The sequence below is a fragment of the Athene noctua genome, chromosome 17 (assembly GCF_965140245.1).
Source record: "Athene noctua chromosome 17, bAthNoc1.hap1.1, whole genome shotgun sequence".
Classification (NCBI taxonomy): Eukaryota; Metazoa; Chordata; class Aves; order Strigiformes; family Strigidae; genus Athene; species Athene noctua.
This window is the reverse complement of record NC_134053.1, coordinates 4537425-4558192: the sequence shown is the minus strand read 5'-3', so window position 1 is coordinate 4558192 and position 20768 is coordinate 4537425. Positions and strand designations below refer to the sequence as shown.

Genomic DNA, 20768 nt, shown 5'->3' with positions numbered 1-20768 from the left:
CACGTTCAAGAAGCCAAGTGGCCATCGACCCTCCTCAAAGACACTGGCATGTGAAGTGGCACCAGGGAGAGGGGTTCTGCTGGTCCAGCTCGTGGTGTGGGTGAGAAACCCTGATTTTCACCCCAGAAATTATGATTGACACGCAGTGTGGCATTGATGGAGCTGGTGGCACCAGGAAAGCTGGCAACGCCGACACGGCTGGTGGCCCCAGTACAGCCGGTGGCACTGATTAGCTGGTGGCCCCAGTACAGCTGGTGGCCCCGATCTAACCGGTGGCCCCAGTACAGCCGGTGGCCCCAGTAGAGCTGGTGGCACTGACTAGCCGGTGGACCCAGTACAGCCGGTGGCCCCGATCTAACCGGTGGCCCCAGTAGAGCTGGTGGCCCCAGTAGAGCCGGTGGCACTGACTAGCCGGTGGCCCCAGTACAGCCGGTGGCCCCAGTACAGCCGGTGTCACTGACTAGCCGGTGGCCCCAGTACAGCCGGTGGCCCCAGTAGAGCCGGTGGCACTGACTAGCCGGTGGCCCCAGTACAGCCGGTGGCCCCGATGCGCGGCACCTCTGCGGGGACCTGCCGGGGGGGGTGTGTGTGTGTCGCCCCCCTCGGTGCCCGCCCCGCGGGTGCTCGGCGCTGCGTGGGCCGAGCGGGCGCGGCCCCTTTAAGGCGCGCGGGCGGCGCGGCCCCGCCCCGCCCCGCCCCGCCCGGCCGCCGGGGCGGCTGTGGGGCGGCCTGAGGGACCCGCCGCCGCCTCCCGCCTCCCGCCGCCGCCTCCCGCCGCGCCGCGCCAGGGCAGGGCAGGGCGCTGCTGGGCCAGCGCTGCGGCGGAGGGGCGGCCCGGCCCGGCCCCGCGGGCGGGCGGACGGACGGACACACACGCACCCCGACAAACGGACGGACGGCGAAGCTCGCGGGGGAGCAGCCCCATGGCTCTGGATTTATAAACACGGCGCAGATGGCGGGGCCGGGTCGCCGCGCCGAGCGCTGCCCCGCCGGCCGCTGAGGCGGGAGGCGAGGAGGGAGCGGTGGCGGCGGCGGCGATGGGGGGCGGCAGCTGCCGGCGGGATTAGGTAAGGCGGGGGAGGGCGGGGAGGGGCTGCCCCGGGTGTGGCGGTGCTCGGAGCGGGCCCGGGGGCCGCGGGGGCCCCCCCGCCGCTGTCAGGCGGCCGCTCGGGCCGGGGGAGGGGGCCGGGCCGGGCCGGGCGGGGGGGCCGCTCCCCGCCAGGTAGAGGGGTGCGGGCGGCCGCCGTTACGTAAAAATGAAAATGTGCCGCGGGAGCTGCTGGCTGGGGGAGAAACTTTTTTTTTTTTCTGTTAGTTGGTGTTTGTTTTTTCTTTTGTTATTCTCAAGGGAAAGCGCTGCCCAGGGAGGAGCTGCAGGGTTTGGGGGTGCTCGGGGGGAGCCCCACACTTTGCAAACTAGCGGGGACGTCCTGTCTGTGGGGTGGGGGGCACCCCAAGGGTCTTTCCTTCCCCCTCCCTATTTTTTTCTTTTTTTTTTTTTAATTCCTTCTTCCTTTCAATTCTGCTTTATTTTCGGTTCTTGCCCCACATGCATATTTGAAGCCGGTGGTTTCACGCCGGGAGCCCGGCCCGGAGCAGTGACCGTGCAGCCGAGGCGTTGTTGGGCGCGGGGGGAATGCGGCCGCGGCCGCGGCTGGCCCCGGTGCCCCGACATGTGTCACTGGTGTGTCGGGAGGGGGCCGGGGCCCTGGGCACGGCCAGCGCCGGCGAGAACTACAGGGCTCACTTATCTGTCGATGTGGCGTTTAGCGGCTGATGTGTAAATATTTATGGTGGGTAAACAGGGCCGGTGTCTGCAGGCAACAAGTGTACGTTTCTCTAAACCCCAGCTGCAGTCTCTGGAGTGATTGCTTTTTTCTCTGTCGATTCTTATAATTTCCTGTTCTCTTTTCTCCCTCGGTCCTTTCTCTTGCTCCCTTGCCCTGACAATGCACAAAGAGCAGGCTGCAGTGGGTGCAGGCAGCTGCCTGCCATGTGGGCTGCTGCCAAAGCCACTGAAGCAGCAAAACCTACAGGGCTTGGGGCTGCCTGGGGCGAGGGGCTGTGTTGACCCGGTAAACCCATCCCTCTTTCCACCGCTTTGAACCCTGTGGATGTCCCTGCCTGCAGCCCGGCATGCCTGCAGGCGCTTCTGCCTGCGCTGGAGGCTGCTCTGCTCCCTGAACTTTGTGTTTTGGGTCAGCTCAAGAACTTGCCTGAGAGGACAGTGCTGGTGGAGGTGATCTGTGCAGTGGGTATTTCCTCACGCGCTTATGGTTTGAACTCTTTCTGCGACCTCTCCCTCGGTATTCGCACCAAGCAAAGGTTGGAGCTCTGAATGCCTGAAAACATCAGGGTTTTGCTGAATCTAGTATTTTTAATCTGGTTTTGGATTTGATGCTGTTTTGCTGATATTCCTTGGCCGCGTGGGGTGAGAGTTTTTCCATTTAGCGTAGAGGTTTTTATCATCAAGGTTAAGTTTTAGTTTGCCATTTGCTTTACAGATAAATGTTTTGGTACTACTACTAATTCATGAAAGGAAGGAATGTGAGTTGTGACTATTTATAAAGGTGAGTATTTGCATCTCTTCTAAAAGTGGTGACAAAACTCCTGGAGGGCTTTAGTGACGGCTGTGCTTTCCTGGATGGCTTTAGTGAAGTCCCGCTTAATTCTCAGAATTTCACTGCTGACTCGTTTAATGACTTTGGGACCTTGCTCAGGCTCCCTTGTGCCTGGGTCTGCCAGCTCTGCACAGAAGCCGCGCCTTGGGTGGGGAATATGGTAAGCAAGGCTTGCAAAGTGTTGTGGGGCTGAGTCCCAGGATGCCATGGGAGGGAAGTTCTACGTGTGACAATATTTTATAACTTTAGTTGAGTAAATTTCAGTATGAGAGAGACTCTTGCAGAATGCGTTTAGTTTATTGAAAGCAAATGCACTCAAACCTCAGTTTGTTGTTGCCAAAAGGGAAAAAGTAGAAGCTATTTTTGGTGTGAGAGAGGAGATGGGGCACGCACATGTCTGGGGCGGGAAAACACTGGTACTTTGTTCTTCTGGCTTCATGTGGGTGGTGGTTTCTGTTATTTAGCTGTGCGTTTCTGCCAAGTTGCAAAACATACCTGGTTCTGAAAACCCGGTGGAGGTCAGGGCCGGCTCTGCGGAGCTGGTAGCGGGCCCGTATGGGAACGCCTCCCACGCCGGCATCTCCAGCGCTGGAGAAGTGGGTGGATGCTTCTGACTTCACACCTTTGAGCGCCAGGGAGGTGACTGGCATTTTTTCACGACAGGATCTGGACTGAAACCATAAACTTGTTTCACACAAGCCACCGAACAGCTGCTGCTTGGCAATACCTTTCACTTGCTAATGGCTGTGGTTGGCTTTGAACCAAGTTGCCTGGAGTGGAGGTTGTACCAATCCCGGGAGCCATTCTGCGATAAATCCGAAGAGGGTTTGGTTCAGGCTGTGTGCATGTCTTGTAATTAGGAGATCCAGTCTGGTAAAGGCAGTTTTGTTATGATTGGCAATGAAGGCGTGCATGCAGCTGTGCTGATAGCTATGTGTGTTGAGAGCTACGTGTGTTAAGAGAGCTACCCCTCTCATCTCCACGGCAGCTCTGGACTGCGCTGGCTGGAATTGGGTCATAGGAGATAGCTTCATCTTTTGTGACATGGCTGTAAATTATTTGTCCCCTTAATGGCTCCTGGTGTTCCTCTCGCTGCCGGTTCTGGTTGTTAATGGCCTCTGCTGAAATAGAGTCCTGTTTGCGGTCAGGTCATCGTGGGAGAAACCTGTTTGAATTCAACTGTAATTTACATGTTTGAGATACCGTCATCTTCATGACTCTTTGGGGAGGAGGAACGTTATGATCTCCCTGGTTTCAGGATGAGTAGGTGGGAAAGGAGGATTAAATCGGTAAATTTTCAGAAGTGAGTTCTGGGCGGCTGATTTGAGCAGTCGCGAAGAGGCGTGGGTTTGAGAGGGCCTGTGTTTGGGGTGCAGTACTACCCATCCCTGACCTGACGTCTGATTCTGACCAGATCACTAGACACGTCTGAAAATTGAGGCTGGGGGGGTTACATGAGGTTCAGTGTGTTCAGAGTGAGTCTGCTGGAGAGCAGGTGAAGAGGAGTCTATTTCCCTGTGAGCGATTTGCCTGTTCAGCATCAGGGCTCGATACTCCCAGTGGCAAAGTACTGGTTCCCTCCTGGGTTTTGTGCCTGCAAGCAGTGATCCCCCCAAATGCAGACTGGGGGCTAGATGCAGGGGTACTCAAGGATGGAAATCCAGAGTAATGTTTTCTTAAAAGGAGTGTTATCTTTGTGCAGCTGCATTTGTGTGAACTGTGGCTTGCTTTAGTCTTCACTGAGAGGTCAGTGGAGAGTGGGGTCAGCTCTAATGGAGCTAGAAATGAGGTATAGCAGCACCCAGTTGCCTCTGTGATTAGTGACTGAGGCTTTTGCAGTCGCTAAAGGATTTGGGCATTGTGAGGTCACGGATTCTCACCTAGGATGCTGTGGCATGGGCTCTTGCATGCTTTGAAGGGTCCTTCCTGTGTATTGACATAGGAAGGTGGTGGAGAATTGCTATTTATGGCTGGACTTGTGCTGACACACAGGTGTCAGGGTCTCCAATTTGCCCTGTAATGTCGAAGGGATAGATCTTGGCATCACAGCAGAAAATGGAAATGTGTGTCACTTAGCAAGCATGGCTAGAGCACAGATACTTCCTAAAAAAGGATTGAAGAAGGGAACTGGAACTCCAGAACAAAGGGCATAAAAATGCCCGCGAGAGCCTGGTCAGAGTGAGGGAGGGATCTGGTAGGAAGGGGTGGAGGACAGAAGAGCAGAAGGAAATGAGTGATTTGGCATTTTTGGGAAGTGAACCCTGACCTGCACATGAGGCAGCAGCGTTGAAAATCGCTGAAAATTGAGAAATCTGGGTTGCACCCCTAGTCCTGCTGCCCACCCCACTTGCTAGTTCCCTTCTCGAGGCCACCAGTTCTCCCTTCCTGCCAACCTGCCTCTGGCAACTGGAGGCTCTCAGGGGTGTGGGCTGTCCCTCGTTAAAGGCGAGAAGAGTGCCGCAGGAGGGGATGTTTCTGGTGAGCAGGCAGCGCACACGCGGTGCTGCTACCCCTGCCATCTTCGTGGTGGGAAGCTCAGAGAGATGGGCTGTGGTTGTGGCTGGACAGACAAGAAGAGGTGCTGATGGCTGCAGACCCTGCTGCTGACAGTGCGTGCTTGGCTGCTGCTCCGACTTTGGCTTGGGGATGTCCAGAGAAGGAGCCCTGCCGATGGGGGAAAAGTGACTGGTGCTGGGGGAGAAAGCTGTAAAGGCTGAGCTAGGTGGCTGTGGCCATGATTGCTACCATGGTGCTAGAGCTGGAGGAGAGCTGGGGCACAGCGGGGGGGAACAAGGAGAGCAAAGCAGTCTGCACGGTTATGTGCCTGCTGGGTGGTGCGGAGGATGCTGATAATGGTTACCGCTCTCAAGCGCTTTATAGCTGCAGAGCACTGAACAAACATTAACGAATGTAAAGGATAGCAGCTTTGTCTAGTTACAGAGAAGGGAAGTTAACTCCAAATTAACTTTATGATCCGTGAAACTGAAGGTTATTTAAAAAAATAATAACATAAATGGAAATGCTGAAGTTTTCCAGAGTTGCTGAGTACACTGCTTGTTGTTTAATGTCTTCCATTTCTTCCCTCCCAGTCTGTGTTTTTGGCTCAGGAACAAATTACAAGCAATATCAGCTTACTCTTGGATTTGAACCCACATTACTCTTAGTCAGCTGAAATATTTCCCCTTATCGCCGCTCCCATAATGTTTATTTTAGACCAGATAGCATCATGGCTTTTCTGCTAGCTGTAGGGAAGAAGCTAGTCTTTGAAACAGCCCAGCACCTTGGAAAGAAATGATCTCAAAGCTGGTTTGGTTTCTGAATGAGATACAGCTTCATTTTCCACCCAGAGCTTAATGCAAGGCTGTATCGCAGAACAGTTCACAGTGTTAAAAACCCAGGAGGCGGCAGATGGATGAATTGCTGACAGATTTAAAATCGTATGACAAACATAAAGCATTCAGACGTGAGGCCAAGGCGGGAGGAAGGTTGCAGGGGGAGGTAGAGGCAGAAAGGTCAAGTAAGTTATTCTGGGCAGGAGATGTGCAGTCAAAGACAGGTTCCAGTGGGTTCAGCCTACGAGGGGAAGGGAAGGTCTTCAAGAGGAGGGATGTGGTGAGGAGCATGTTCCCGTCAAAGGGCAGGGAGTCCTCCGTGTCCTGGACCGGTAGTGGGAGGAGGAGAACGAGGAGAAGGGGGCCAAGTCCAGCCTTGGCAGTGGTGGTGAGGCCAGGAGGAGCGGGTCTGCCCCGCGAGGAGACAACATGGTGGGGCCCAAATGGTTTCCTCCTGTGGGAAGTGGTCGAAGGGAGAGTGCCAGCACCCAGGGAGGCAGGGGACGGTGCGGGTGTTGTCGCTGGTAGCTGCAGCCCCAGCTGTGGCTCTCCTGGTGCTGCATGTGTCAAGGGAGGGAGAGCCGGCAGGATTTCCTCTCTGCGGCGCTGGCTCCTGGGTTAATAACTAACCAAGCAGTCTAGGTTTATCCTTTCATTGTGGAAGAGAATTATTTACATAATACCACTCCTCGTAATCTTTATTTAGCATTGTTTCCCTGGCGTAACACTGGACAGAGTGACGGTGCCCAGAAATGCAGTTTCGGCCCAATTATGTGGGAAGTTAACCCTTACCGTCCAGGTGTGCTCCCTGCCCGTGCAGGGAACTGGCTGTAAACCGAAGAAATACTCCAGTGGTGTGACCATCTGTCATGTAGGTTTTTGGGACTTCTGTGTCTTCTAAATCCTGTTTTCTGCAGGCTTTGGGCTGGTGCTCTGTACTGGTACCTGAATGCTTCTCACCAGCTTCCTAAGCAACGCAGTTAAGGTTTGTCCTGTGCGTGTTGGGGCAAGAGAGTGGTTTGTATTGCGCTCTTCTGTGCCTGTGTTGAAGAAGGCAGAAGGAAAGAAATGTGTCAGCCCGTGGGTGGAGGATGACAGGATTTGGGAAGGTTCCTGGTGTGGATCATCCCATCGTCTGAGATCAGTCCTTGAAGACTCGCTGTCTCCCAGGTGGGCAGGTTTTGTCTTCCTCAAGGAGTGTGTAATTGCAAGGTCTGGAGGCTTGGGTGGTTGTGTAAAGAGCTGGGGCCTGGTTGTTGCAGCACACTATGGTGAAGGACTGAACCCTGGGCTTGGGTTTCAGTGGGATGTGGTGGAGAGTTGAACCGGTGAGTAGGATGGCAGGCAAGGCCAAACTTTCTGAAAATCTGCCTGTACCTCGAGCTGTGCAGTGCTGGCTGGGGAGGGCGGAGGGTGCCTTTCCTCTACTCTGCGGGATGTGTGGGCTTCTAACAAGCTGTGGCAAACAATGGAAAGTTGGCTTTCTTCTGAAAATATTTTAAAACCTTATAAAATTGCTCCAATAGCTACGTTTTTATAGGACCAGGTCTCAGCTGTGTGGTACTTGATCACTTCGTAAATAGCTCAGTCTTTGGCCTCTGCAAACTTCTCGAACACATACCTCCCAGCACTGCAGAAACACCGGTTAGCACATGGTTTATCGGTGGCTGCACCTGGCTCAGAGAGCAGAAACACATTGCAACTCTGTGTAAGTGTTTACTGCCAAGGCCGCGTGATCTCTTTGGCCTGATGGTGCAAGGAGCTGGTTTTGCGAAGGCTGTGAGCCCTCAGTGATTTACGCTGGATTACCCAGGTGGTACCTGCACAGTCCAGGCTGGACGTTAGCATGTGATGACCTCTCCTGTCAGCCTTGGAGAGGGCGATGCAGATCCTGTGTCAGTTTTATCCTGGTGATATGGATGTTACCAGATGAAGCCTGAAACTTGCTGGAACAAAGGTAACTTGTTAACACCCTCCTTGAACCAATTACACCTGGCAGGGTGAGTTTGCATTGGATCAGCACTGAGACGTGTGACTGCAGCATTCCTGATCCACTGCTTGAAGCCCTAAAGCTTTGTCAACTGACTCGTCAAGCTCTTGCCGTTACCATCATGCGATTCATGATATCATGTGGTATGTAAATCTGGGGTGTGTAACAGAGCGGTGGTGTTTGGTATCCGAGCTGTGCGCTCAGGAAGTTTCTCCAGTCATTTGCCCGGGGGTGTTTTTCCTGTATTGGGACCTTAAATAGCTGTGTCCCCTCTTCTCTGGCACAAGACTTTCTTCTGTTTGGCAGAGGGGATGACTCTTTCCTGTTGGAAAGACTTCCTTGATCAAGCCCTTGTTTTTCTGCAGGTACCATGTCATATAATTCCATTAATAAACTTTTCAAGTTCCATCTTAAAAGCAGTTACAGCTCTTTTTTTTTCTTTTTTTTTTTTTTTTGCCTTTGCTGTAGAGTTTCAAGCTCATGCTAAAGTCTCAGCTTCATTTCTAGGTCACCGGTCTGCCCTTTCATTTCCCCCCTCACACAGAAGTTGGCCGGCTTGTTTTGATTTGGTAATATGTGAGGTGGTGTCCACAGACAAAACCAGGCAGGCCAGTGAAATTCATGTTTCCATGCAGCCTTGTTCCTGTTTTGTGTGTGTGTGAATAATAATTTCCAAATGCTAGACCAGAGGTGATTAAAAACTGTCAGAGAAGTAAAATGCAGCAAAGTCTGCATTACAGGAATCTGTGTGTCCGCTGTTTTGGAAAAACTCTCTGAACTGACAGTGAAAAAAGCCTTCAATATTCTTATTTAAGGCTTTCTAGTCTTAAATCAATGTCACTTGCTTGGGAGGTGCTGATGAGGCAGCCTGAGTGTATCCAGGCTATACAGGAGGTTGGTTGCCGCTGGCTGTGTGGGGGTGCCCGGGGCTGGTAGCGCTGCCTTTCTGTGCTTGCTCTGCAGAGTTGTTTGGGATCCTGAGCTGCTGTTGAGATGTTTTTGCATGATGTGGCACAGGCACCTGGGCAGCTATCTCAGCTGCGGGCTTGTAGCTGGAGCTGCCGAGCATGACTGGCAAAGGGTAGAGGGGTGAAAGGCTTCTGTGCAGCCCGACTGGATGCTTGAGTGGACGTGAAGAGCTGAAAATCCGACTGGGGAGTGGCACACCGTGTCTGTTGCTTGCTCTGAGTGAGTACAAGTGCTTGTTTTTTCCTGAGCTGCCAGGCAATGGATGTTCAGAGGTGTTTATGCAACTCCAGTGTTGGGACCATGAAGCAGTTGTCATCAGTTAGATGCGTTGAACATCTTTATTTTTGGAGCAAATGATCCTGCTGACAGCATATATAGGAGGTGTCAGCCAGCCCTTTTTTCTTCTTCCTCTCTGTTTTTTTTTTTTTTTCTTCATTTGTAGGTTTTAGTCTTGGCTTTTCTTTGCTCTCTTGACAGGGTAGCTGTTAAAAAATGTGTTTTTTTGATTTTTGATGTCTCTTTGTCTTAAGATATCATGATTAGAGATGCATGTCAAGAGCTGCTGCAATTTTGATCCAGAACCTAGCCAGTTGGCAGCAGCATTCCTGAGGGCTGTGTGGTGATGGACTAAGAAACACTGCAGGATTTGGGGTTTTTTCCAGCATTATGAAACAAAAGTAGAGAGAGATGTCTGTGCATACCTTAAGGGTTGTCGTTCTGTTCTAACTCCCTTGCTGTGGAAATCTAAGGTTTGCATCTTCTCCAGAGACTGGTGCTCGTGAAATCTAGAGCATTTCTGTGAACGTTCTTAAACTCGGCAATTGTAGGTGAAAGCTGAGAAAGATTGAGTTTGGTTTGCCCAGAGGTGGAGGAGACATGCTGCGGAGGCAGACGCGAGCATGCAAGCTCCCTGGTTGCTCCAGCTTCCCCTGCCAAGGACGGTGTGAGTTTTGGTGTCCATTTCAGTGGGACAAGAACTTTAAGCTCCATCCAGCTTTTTATTTTTTTTTTTCCTTTTGTTCAGTTGGTTGGGGTTTTTTTTTTTGAATGTGTGTGGATTTCTTCTCGGCAGGAGGCTTCATTCCCCACACAATGTATTATTGTGTTTGTCTTGCTCTAGTTCCTTGTTTTATGCGGAAACACCTTGAACCTTTGGCTGAGCTGGAAGATGGGTGCAGAGTCAGACCCGTGGCTGGAGGCGTGGGGCAGTTCCAGGAAGAACGTGTCTGTGCACGACTCTTCAGCCTTGAGTTACCCGGTTGCTGCTTGAGGCGTTAGACGTGTTTGGCTAACACAGACACTCCCCTGCGTTTTGATCAGGCAGTCTACACGTACTTATTTTTGTTTTATGGAGGCTGATCCCTAGGGTAAAGAAGGCTGTAGCCAGAAATAAGTGAGTGTTCACACTTGCCTTTATGAACTTCTTTAGTATTTTGCTAATTAATTCTTAGGTAACTGAGGCTAAAATACCTACTGTAAAGGACACGGCCAGGAATGCTGCTAACCTGGGGCCTGATCCTTTCTTCACTCATTCCAGTTTTGCATAAACTTGATAGAGGTGCCTGTTCTGTCTTGGCCCTTCTCAAGCTGCTGTACAGAGCCTCTCAAATGGTAGAAGAAATGTCTAAGTAAATATAGCAGCTTCACCTTGCAGTCTTGCCAAGTCAATTTAGTGTGTATGTTGAGGAGGCAGAACAATTAGTTATGGAGACAAATGGGTCTTCTCTGTGTTGCGCGCTCCCATCACACGGCCAGCTCCGAGTGTTGCGATAAGCATAACAGTGAAATCTGTATTAAGGAACCAATTAAGGCATCTGCAGAAGAAGAGGAGGGGGAAGTAGCAGCTTACAATTAACCTAAGAAAGGTGGAGCTGAACTGTATCTCTTAATGGGTTTGGGTCTGTCAAACAAGGGTGATTTATTCTGCTTTTTTCACAGCATCTAGCAGACTTCTTTTAGGCTGTATTTTTGGGATAGGAAGGCTTTGGTTGTGCTGGCTAAAGGAGATTGCTATCTCACTGCCCCTCATCATGCCCCTATCCTAGTGTTTCTCCCTCCCGTTATTTTTGACCTGAGTAATTGAGGGAATGTCTTCACTAAGCAATCACTCTTCGGTTGAGTTGGCACCGCTTTGGGGGCAGTATGGGTACAGCATACTACCCATGAAGGCATGGGGAGCCAAGGGACAGCCAGCCTGAAATCAAGGGATAGTGGCTGTAATTTACACAGCTTGGTGATATTTCAAGCCTGTGTCTTTTGCAGGTATAAAACCACAGTCCTGAAATTCTCCTCTAAATAGCAGATTTTTCTCTCAGACTTATTCTGCATAGACCTTTGCTTATCTCTGATGTGTCTCCCTTTAGCAGGGGATAAACCGGTTTTACAACAGGTGATACAGACCCTCATGTAGGGTTTTATTTGCATTCCCACAGCAGCGATTTCAGCCTGGAGTCATGCTCAGGCAGTACTGACAGAAGTTAGGTCCTTTCCTGCCATGATCTGGCCAGCTGGGAAGGTCTGTGGCATTTGCTCCTTTTCTGTGGGCTAGAAATCAACTGCCTGGGTCAGAAACGTTGCTGGGAGTGCTCCTTTGTGGCAGGGTTTGGGCTTTTCACATTGCCCTCCATGTGCCTGTTCCTGCTTTGTGTTAGCTGCATTACCTTTATTCCTTGAGCCTTGCTTGTGCTCCCTGGGAGATTCAAGTAGTCTGTGTTTTTGTGCCTTCAGCCCTGCGCACCCGGGGGAGAGCTGGTGAAGAGGAAAGTTGGGCACATGCCATCCTCTGTGCTCTGTGGCCTTTTCTGCAAGCATCAGTCGTGGCTCAGGTAGACACCTGATGAACAGAAACAGTGAGAGAGACGGGAGGGTCTTTTTTCCCGGAGAGTTTAAAACCGTTCTTCTACAGGAGCTTTGCTGAATTGCAAATTGCTCTTTCTCTCCCACTTCTGTTCTAAATCTGCTGCTGTTCTAGAAGTGGCAGTAGTTTTTACTCATGTGCTCTAGTGCATGGATGAATGTGTGCTGCAGTGTAGCGTTGTGAGTAACGGACGTGATGTTGATCATAAAGTAAAATATTGGCTTGGTTGAGGAAATGCTGTATCACACAGTGGTCTCTTCCCAGCCGCTAGAATAGACAAAGTTCAGCTGTGTTTGACGTGGTGTTTGGAGAGATGGACAGCTTTCGGTTGCTTTTGACAGATGAGTTTTGAATTTTTAAGAGAAAACAGAGCATCTCTTTGTTTCTTCCCCCACTCAAAACCAAACAAAAGCCAGGTGGAGGGCAAATCTCGCATGCATTCTGTTTATTTCCACGTGCAAATGCATCTTCTTGATGTGTCATTAACCTGGTTGCTCTCCGGTGCTATTTTTAGCAGCCTTACGATCTACGGACAAGGAGCTCTTCCAGTAAGCATTTATAAGCAGCCCAGCCTGGGGTCGGGGGGGTTGTGCAGAGCCCAGGGTGTCCTGGGGTGCTGGGGTCTTCCCTGCTCTGCCGGGGGTCCTAGAGGAGCTGGACACAGCTCCCCCATCCCCAGTCCCACACAGGGAAATCTGTGGAAAGCATTATTCTTCAGTTCCTGTGACCATGGTAACCGACTTGGATACATCAAACTTGACTAATTAACCTAATGGAGAGTCGTTTCCAGGCTGAGTCTCTCCCCTCAGATTTCAGAGTAGAACTTGCGATGTCTGATCCACCAGCAGCCTCTGCAGCCAGCGCTGACTTTCTCAGGGTGGTTTCTCTGGCAGATTTCTTGCTCGTGTTCGTCTGAGCTGGGGAGGATGGCTCTGAACTGGATTGATGTCTCGGGTGCTTCTCTTGCTCTGCATTCCCCTCCTTGTTTTTATAATTTCTCAGATTCCTGTGGGAGGAAGATCCCAAACTCATGATGGGAAAAGCTTGCTCTGACTTCCTCCTTGGACTGGTTGAGGAGAAAGTGAATGTTTTCCTGCATCTCTCCTGTTTCTGTACTGTACTGCAGGATCTCTGCCACCTGACTTTTGCTGTTGAAAATCTGGTCAAATCCTCAGGCTTGAAACAAAACAGCACATCCTGGAGATGTCTGTGCATGTCTTTGAGTTTCCTCATCTTAATGTACTAGTTAAAGACATTGCTACTTTGCACTGTTTCTCCTGGGTTTAATTATTATTTCAGTGATTGGAGCTGCAGACTGCGGCAGGGACTTAAGAGTTCAGCCTCAATTAAAAACCATCCTGTGCCAGGCAGATAGCGGCAGGCAGCACTGTTCTCAAGTGTCTCCAGCAGTCCATCTAAGAACCATGTGATTGGTTCAGTTGAGAAATCTGAGTAGGCAGAAAGCAGTTTCTGGGATAAATCTTGTGAGTGCTTCTCAAAATAGCCTGAAAGCAAGGTTTTGCTTTCCACAGCCACTCTTGGTCCTTGAGGCTGGTCAGAATTTTAGGTGGATTACCAAATACTGCTAACCTCTGATCTTCAAAAATCGTAAGATCCTTTTTTTTTTTTTGTAATTTTTGATGCTGCCTCTGGTGTGTTTGAACTTAAAGGATTTGCATTTTCATGGGTTTTTTTTAGTCTTAATTGTAAGTACTGGGACCTTCCTTGCTTGTAGTTCCAGCTTTTTATGTTTTTCAGTGAAGCTGAAATCACCGTGTGGTTGATGACCTCGTGTTTGACCCTTCGAAACCTCTTGGGCAGCCCAGCAAACAAATGTGCTGTGAGAGGAGCACATGAGAGTAGCCTGAGCCATTACGCTGGTCAGTCATTGACTAGGACTCTTGTTTTTCTTCCTTTGAAGATCTGCTTAATCATTGGCATTGCGACCCCCACTGTGCTGGGCACCTGGAGGGGTTCTCTGGCTGCCCTCCGTGACATCCCGGGTGACATGGGAGATGGCAGGGGGGCTTTAGAGAGCCCAGTGCTGTAATCAGGTTTTACTAGGGAAGAGATTGTCATTGATATCCCTGGGATTTGGCATCTATATAAATACATGAGCCAAGCTCTATGTAAGTGTGTAGGTTCACATCAGTTCATCAGCCTGGGAACAGGGTAGGGAGCATCCCACGACCGTGGTCCTTCCATGTAATTTCTATTCCCGATATAAAGCACAGATGATAATGATGATGTGGGGCTTGCTGAGGGTAAATCTCTGTAAATACCAGTGCAGCTGGATGGAAGTGACTGCTTCAGGCATGGCTGATTTCAGGCAAGATTGAGAGATGGGGATAAAAACTGTGTGGCTAAAACTGGTACTGTCACACTGATGGAGACCCGTGGGCCTGCGTGCCACACACGTGACTGAAAGTTTGTGAAGCAGCTCTGAGATCTCATGGTTGTGAGTTGGTTTTCTACCCTTATTTACTGTAATACCTCTGGGTGACACTGAGCGTTCAGGAGATGCCTCAGAACTGAATACTGCAGCTGAATTTACGCAGCAGAAATGAGAATTGTTTCTTTCTGTTGAGGGGTGAAAAAAGTCTGCTTGTATCAAATGCTTGTGATTCTTGAAGCTTGTGGCTTGGAAAATGGGAGAGAGTTAATAGTGAGGGCTGACTGGCATGTGGAGAGGGGTAAGGTCCTGGCTTTCTGTGGACCTTATTTTGTAAACTTTTCTGTCATACGTTTGCAGATGTGTCAGTGGAACTGAATTTTATTGGCAGAAATGTGGTTTGAACGGATATCTTCAATTCACTCTCGATTGCTTTCCTAAGGACGATTTTATACTAGGTTTCCAGGAACATCCCTGCCCTTGCTGTGGCTTTGGCTGGCCCGCTCTCCCCTCCCAGACCAGCTGTCTGCACACAGAGTATCTCTGCAGAGCGCTGCCCGAGTTTCATCCTCACCCTATACTGAGCAGAAACCATGAAAAATGTTGTTCAGATGACAGTGATTTTGGGTAGCCCTAGAAAATAATTTTCTGCTGGTGGATAGTTCCAAACTATTTCCCTCCACTCCCCTCCCTCCTTCCCCAAAACAAAAGAAGAGATGAAAGGATTCATTAGGAATTATTCACTCGGTTCTGCCGCCTGTCTGAGATCTGGCTGTCTACGTTCATCCCCTAGCTCAGGGAAGGTCAGAGGGCATCTCCCTGGGGAGGATTTGCTGTTGACTGAATTGCACTCTGTCATTATCCTGCTGGATAACGAATGCAGTGGCCTCATTGGCACCGGCTTCAGAAAAAACACGGTCATCTGCATTGGCCTTGAGGCAAGAGGCGCAAACCTAAGGAGAGCAGTGTGGAAAACCTCATCTTGTGGGAAAGATACAGGATGGACCCAGGCAGTTTGGCCCAGCAGTTTGCTTGCTGTGTGGTGTTGAACAGGTCTGTAGTCACTCTGGACCTCTGTTTTGTCTTGCTCTTCCTCAGGAGGTGGAGGAACACACCAAGAGGGTTTAAAGGACAAAACTCCCTTCTGATGAGGTGAAACTAGTTAGATTTGCTGCTGTTTTCCTCAGAGGAAAATGTGGCATGTTTGTGACACAGTTTGAGATCTTTTAATGAGATTTAAACCATTTTTTTCTGTTTGTTTTGTTTTCAAATAGGTTTCCTGAAAGAAAAACACACAAATCCCCCTGAGCTAATTGGTGTGTGATTTGAATTCAGCTGCTACCTTGGAAGAGCTTTTCCAGCAGCTGATCTGAAAACAACCTTTCCCACAATGTTGTGGGTTGTCAGTTAATGCTAAAGGATCTTGGAGTTGCTTGTGGGGAGGAGAGAGATGTGTTTTGTTTGATATGCTTTTTAGTTTGAGTGTCATAAAAATACTCAAGGATGTGTGAAAAAGACCCTAATGGAGAGAGGCTGTCGGAGGGATGAAAGTCTTGGTAGCTGGAAATGAGTAAGAAACAGTTGTGGGCGCCGGGGCCCACTGGGCTGGCCGAGGAAGTAGATAGGCCTGGAGAAAGCTTACATTTTAAGCACCAATTTCAGATGATACCTCCTGCCTTGTGCCTTGATCTTCAGGCTGCTGGAGACTTAGAAGAACTTGAGGCTGTGCCCTTCCAGCATGTGGCTGCATGTTGCTGGTTTGTGAGAGGGTGGCCAAATGCAGCCCTGTGAAGTAAAGTATTAAGCTTCAAACATTGGTCTTCGTTGCCTTTAGGCTAAGTCAGTTCCCTGGAAGATGCTGTGATAAAATTGCTGGCCCAGGTAATTTGCGTTCTGATGACAAGTAGCAGAGAGGAGGGCAAGAGTTTGTGTGTCTGCTTATTGCTGTCATCTGTCTTGCAATCACGATTTTATGAAATGGCCTTTTGTGTTACAGCGCAGTGTGCGTGAGTGCATATTTAAGTGGTTAGCAAATATATCCAGTTGCTAGATTGAATCACATCACCGTCTTAACAAATATAGATGGTGATGGTTCACATCTGGATGTCCTCACAGTACAATACGGGAGGAGATGATCTTAGTGAGTTTTAAATCTTATACCCAAAGCAGGGTAGTAGTTGCTTGAAATCGCTATAGTTCTGTTACAAGCATTAAAGGATGTAAAATTATCTTGTGCTGTAATAAAAAAAAAAATAATTACAGCTGCCTGGAAATTTCTTGTTGCTGTAATCCAGCACAAACTGTGTGGGACTGGTTGTGAATCAGTTTAATTGCTTTTGAGGGTCTGATCCTCCAGGTCCTTACTGCTGCAAGAAATCCTCCTCAGAAGGGCAGTTGTCTTGGGGCTGGTGTTCAGCTGTGTGATGCATGACCAAGCAGTAGCTTGTAGCATTTATGAACTAGGGCAGAAGCAGATCCCTTTATTCAGGCAGACCCGTATAAGCCTTCAGTACTCTATAGTAGGCCCCAAATTTGCCTATGTTATAAATAAGTATGTGGCTGTGTGCTTGTGTGTGTTTTTTTTTTTTTAAGCTGAAGGCAACCCCTTAAGCTCTTTTCTGCAGGTCTGTTCAAGCTGGGGCATGGGGAATTCCTAAGAGGATTATCATGGTTTACTTGATACAGAACTTGAACTTGAGCAATGGCTTATCTTATCAGTGATAAAAGACATGGAAATGAAGTTTACGTAACCAAAGAGGCCTTGGTGGCTTTCCCTCCCCCCCAGCCCCCCCCCAGAATGACAGATCGGAGTTGTTCTCTGCTCACAGTTGCAGTGTTTCTGTTATGTGGTACTGCCCTGTTACTGCTGGCAATCGTTTATTTCCAGTGCTGTGTTTGGAGCAATTCTCCAAGAAAAGAAAAAGAAACGGCTGGAGAGAGATGGCTGCAGAGGCTTAGCAAGAGAGGCTGGTCATATGCTGCTTTTGCTGGAAGGCTTGGCGTTGGGGCTGGAGAGACTGGTGCTGATCATGGCTTGGTTGCAAGCTTCTGCGTTATACTGGGCTTGGCAGGTCATTTCAAGAAGAGCAGAGAGCAGACCCACTTCACCAGTGGGCTGTGAGCATGGGGCTGGAAAGTCTAAGAGTTGTGAGTAACCTTAACCCTGAGAATCAGAAGAGGCCTGGGAATAGGTAAAGATGTCTGTTCCCAGTGAGTTGGAAAAAGCAAATGTGTGGGGAAGGGCCAGGATAATCTCTTTGGTGGCAGTTAGTAAATAAATACGGACAAATGTTTGCTGCTGTGCTCTGGCTCCACTGACCGACGGCTCTGATACGGGGGGGACATGGGGTCTGTGCCGCTGCACAGGTGACAGAGGCAGTGAAACACTCTGAGTGCCACTGCCAGAGGAGACCGGCCTAGGCACGGTGGCACAGCTTGGACTTGCCCACCACCTGACCCCCCTGTGGCAGACAGGCCAGCGTGGGGCCAGGCTGAGCAGCTGTGTGCGCAGCGGGGCTGCTGAGCAGGGCAGGCTGCGGCCGCCTGCTCGCCTCCCGCGCTGCACCGGAGCTGGCTCTCACCGCCCCGTCCTGCGCTCTGGAGCGGGAGGTAGGCGATGCTCAGCAAGCAGCTTATGCAACCAGGCGTTAGGAAGGAGAGAGGAGCCAGCTCCTTCCACCCTGCCAGATTTCAGTGCGTTTGCTTGCCGTGGTGTCCTACACCTGCCTCGTCTCTGCTGTGTGGGAGGAATTTTATTCTTTAAGCTCTCGCTGTCACACACTGTGACAATGCCACAGAGGTCCAGGCAGCTCTGTGCTTCCCACGGAAGGACTCGGCAGACAGTCGAAGGCTGGCAGGCTGACAGCACTTATTAGAGGTAACCTTCAGGAAATGCCACACGCAGCCCTCGCTGAGCTTTCTGGCTCCGGGCACATACAGTATTTACACCATGCTTCTTGAGTTCCCCTGAAGGCTCTCAGCCTGCAGCTGCCTTTCTGTGCTCTGCCACCTGCCCCGTGTCCTCATGCTCCAGTGCCTGAGGTTGCTACTGGCTGCTGGTCTCCTCTGGCAGCAACGTGCCATGCTGGTGACACCAGTTCTTCCTCTGTGTGGGGCACAAAGGTCATTTCCTTTGGTCTCCTGAAGGAGGTGCTTGTGGTGACATGCTTTTGGAGCTTTGGGTAAGGCCAGCACCAAGTTTTCACACTTGCCTGTGCAGGGAATGAGCCATTAAAGGAGTGCAGCACCTGCACAGCAACTCTTTCTTTAAAAGCAAGGGAATTATGTGGGATCAGGTCTTCTGACTGAGCAGGTAACTTGCTCAGGTGGCTGTGGGTGGAGTTAAAAGCCAAAACCTATGCCCTAAGATTTGAAAATTTTCCTTAGGTTAGCTTGATGGTGTTTCTCATCCTACATGGGGTGGGAGAAATGAAATGTGATGATATCTTGTTCTGGTAAATGACAGCACTAAACAGCAGCTCCTGAAATATTTTGTGGTGGTAGAGCCTGACTGTGTAGGTGTAAGGAGACAGTGCTTTGCACCACATTGGGATGTTTGCCTCAAAGGAAGGTCAGGTAATTTCTCTGTTTCCTAGGAGAGAGATTGGGGAATGTATATCTGAAGGGTAGGCTTACGGGATGTGCTCAGGTGTGGCCTTGCTTTGCTGCCCTCAGAGTTGGTGGCTCATGTCTCTCCTGTAGACCAAGGAGTGACTTTCCCAGCAGCCGCTGACTGGAGGCTGAGCTCAGGTTAAGCTGCCTGTGTTGATTCAGCTGCTTGATCCACCCACTTTCATGCTGCTATGTGTAGTGTGCAGAAGTTGTGTGTTTGCTTGGTCCTGTGCTCCCATCAGTGAAGGGTCCCTTGTGATCCCTCCCTAGTGGATCTGACATAGGGAGAGGTGCTGTCCTCCTGGGTGCAATGTGCTCGCGGACGACGGGAGCTCCCTGGTTCTTGGCCTCAGTGGGGTTATGCTCTGGGATGCTCCAAAGCCTGTTTTGTCCCATGCATTTGCAGAGCGGGAAGCTTTCCCTCCCTACCACCTTGTGAGCACTTACTCTCAGAGGGGAACCCAGAGAAGGGCATTAAAATCTCACTTTATTATTGTTAATTTCCAGTAATACTTATTCTGTGAGAGGCTCGGAGTGACTCGTTGCTTGGACTTGCACAGTGGGAAAGAGCGGGGCAGACTGCCTCAAGCTGAGGTCCCTTGGCCATGTCAGCTCTGAATCCCCTGCTCCTCTAGTGTGGATTTAATTTCCACAGCACTGCAAATGTTTCCCCAGTGCCCAGCTATCAATTGAAAAGCAGTGGGGGGGTCCACAGGGGGGTTGGCAATGGTGGGGAATGACTTGTGGTCTCCATGGCAACCTACAGACGATAAATGGATCAATGTGCTGTTCTGCACCATCTGAAACTCAAGCAGCGCTGGCTAAATCTGGGGGCTGCCTTTGCCTGCCAGATCCTGCTGTGGGGCCATTAGTGTGAGACGGCTCAGCACGAAAGCCTTCCCTGTGGTGTGCCTCCGATAGCGGGCACTTGCCGTATTTTGCTGCAGATTATGCAGGGTTTGTGCTCAAAACCCATGCTCAGCTCCGCGGAGACCTGTGGGGTTTTGGGTGTCTTTAGTGTTGCAACACTGTGTTGGGGTTAGGTGCTGTTATGGGCAACTGGCCAGGCATCCAAATCCCTGGGATTTGGGAAGGGTAAAGAGAAATGGCTCCTTTCCCCTCCACCACTTCTTAAAACCTCCAGCTCTTTCTGCACAAGCACAGGGAGATTTATGCCTCTCCTTCTGTGAGTTAAAGGCTCAGGATCCTGGACAAGGTTTGTGTCAGGGTGGTGGATAAGGGGAGCTGCCTTTGTTCTCGCTTCTGCTTCTGGTGGTGTGGATAAACAGAAAATCTGTCTTCTAAGATGCTGCTCCAGTCTTTTCACAGTGGCCAGATTTACTTAACAAAAGAAAATATTGATCTTCTTCCACTAGATTTCGTAAAAACTTATCTTGGTATGAAGTTTCCAATCTGCTGCTTTTTAACCAAGAGTCTTTACTGTACTGAGGTCTCAGACATGCTCTGGAGTCACACCTGGCTCGGGGGTTCAGCCGGAGATTCCCCAGTTCTCAGCCAGGGCCAGGGGCTGGTGTTACTGGAGCCAGCGGAAGGCAGTGGCCGGCTCAGCCCATCCAGGCATGCTCAGCAGCACTTGGGTCTGTGCTTTTCTGCCCACATGATGGGATAATCCCAGGAGTCCCCTGGTGCTTTGAGTGCTGCAAATCCAAGGGGCCGCTTTCTTCTGGTGTTGGAGGTTGGCTGCAGTGTGTGGATCTCTGCAGGCAAGCTTGTGATCTGAGGCTCTGTCTGGCTTCTGCTGTTCTTGCATCTGGGTGCATCAATGCATTTTCCTCACAAGGGGAGGGAAATTGTTGGTTTCCATTTTACAAAGGGGCCTGGAGAGATGAGTTGCCAGAGGCTGCACCTGAGGCTTGTGATGAAGCTGGCAGTACCTTGCAGAGCTCTTAAGTTCAAGTCTCCTGCCCAGACTTATATCTGAGATGGAAACTGGTGTCTGTAGGGGTCTTCTCACCTTGATTTCCAAATGCCTTTT

At 50.3% G+C, this 20768-nt stretch overlaps 1 protein-coding gene across 1 annotated transcript in view; it reads left to right on the top strand.

Annotated features, from left to right (window-relative positions):
- The first annotated feature begins 768 nt into the window (after positions 1-768).
- Positions 769-20768, top strand: part of NCOR2 (nuclear receptor corepressor 2) — a 255287-nt gene continuing 235287 nt past the window's right edge. The window contains exon 1 of the mRNA XM_074921112.1: positions 769-1067. The gene's annotated coding sequence lies outside the window, so the exon portion shown is untranslated. The remainder of the gene's footprint in view (positions 1068-20768) is intronic.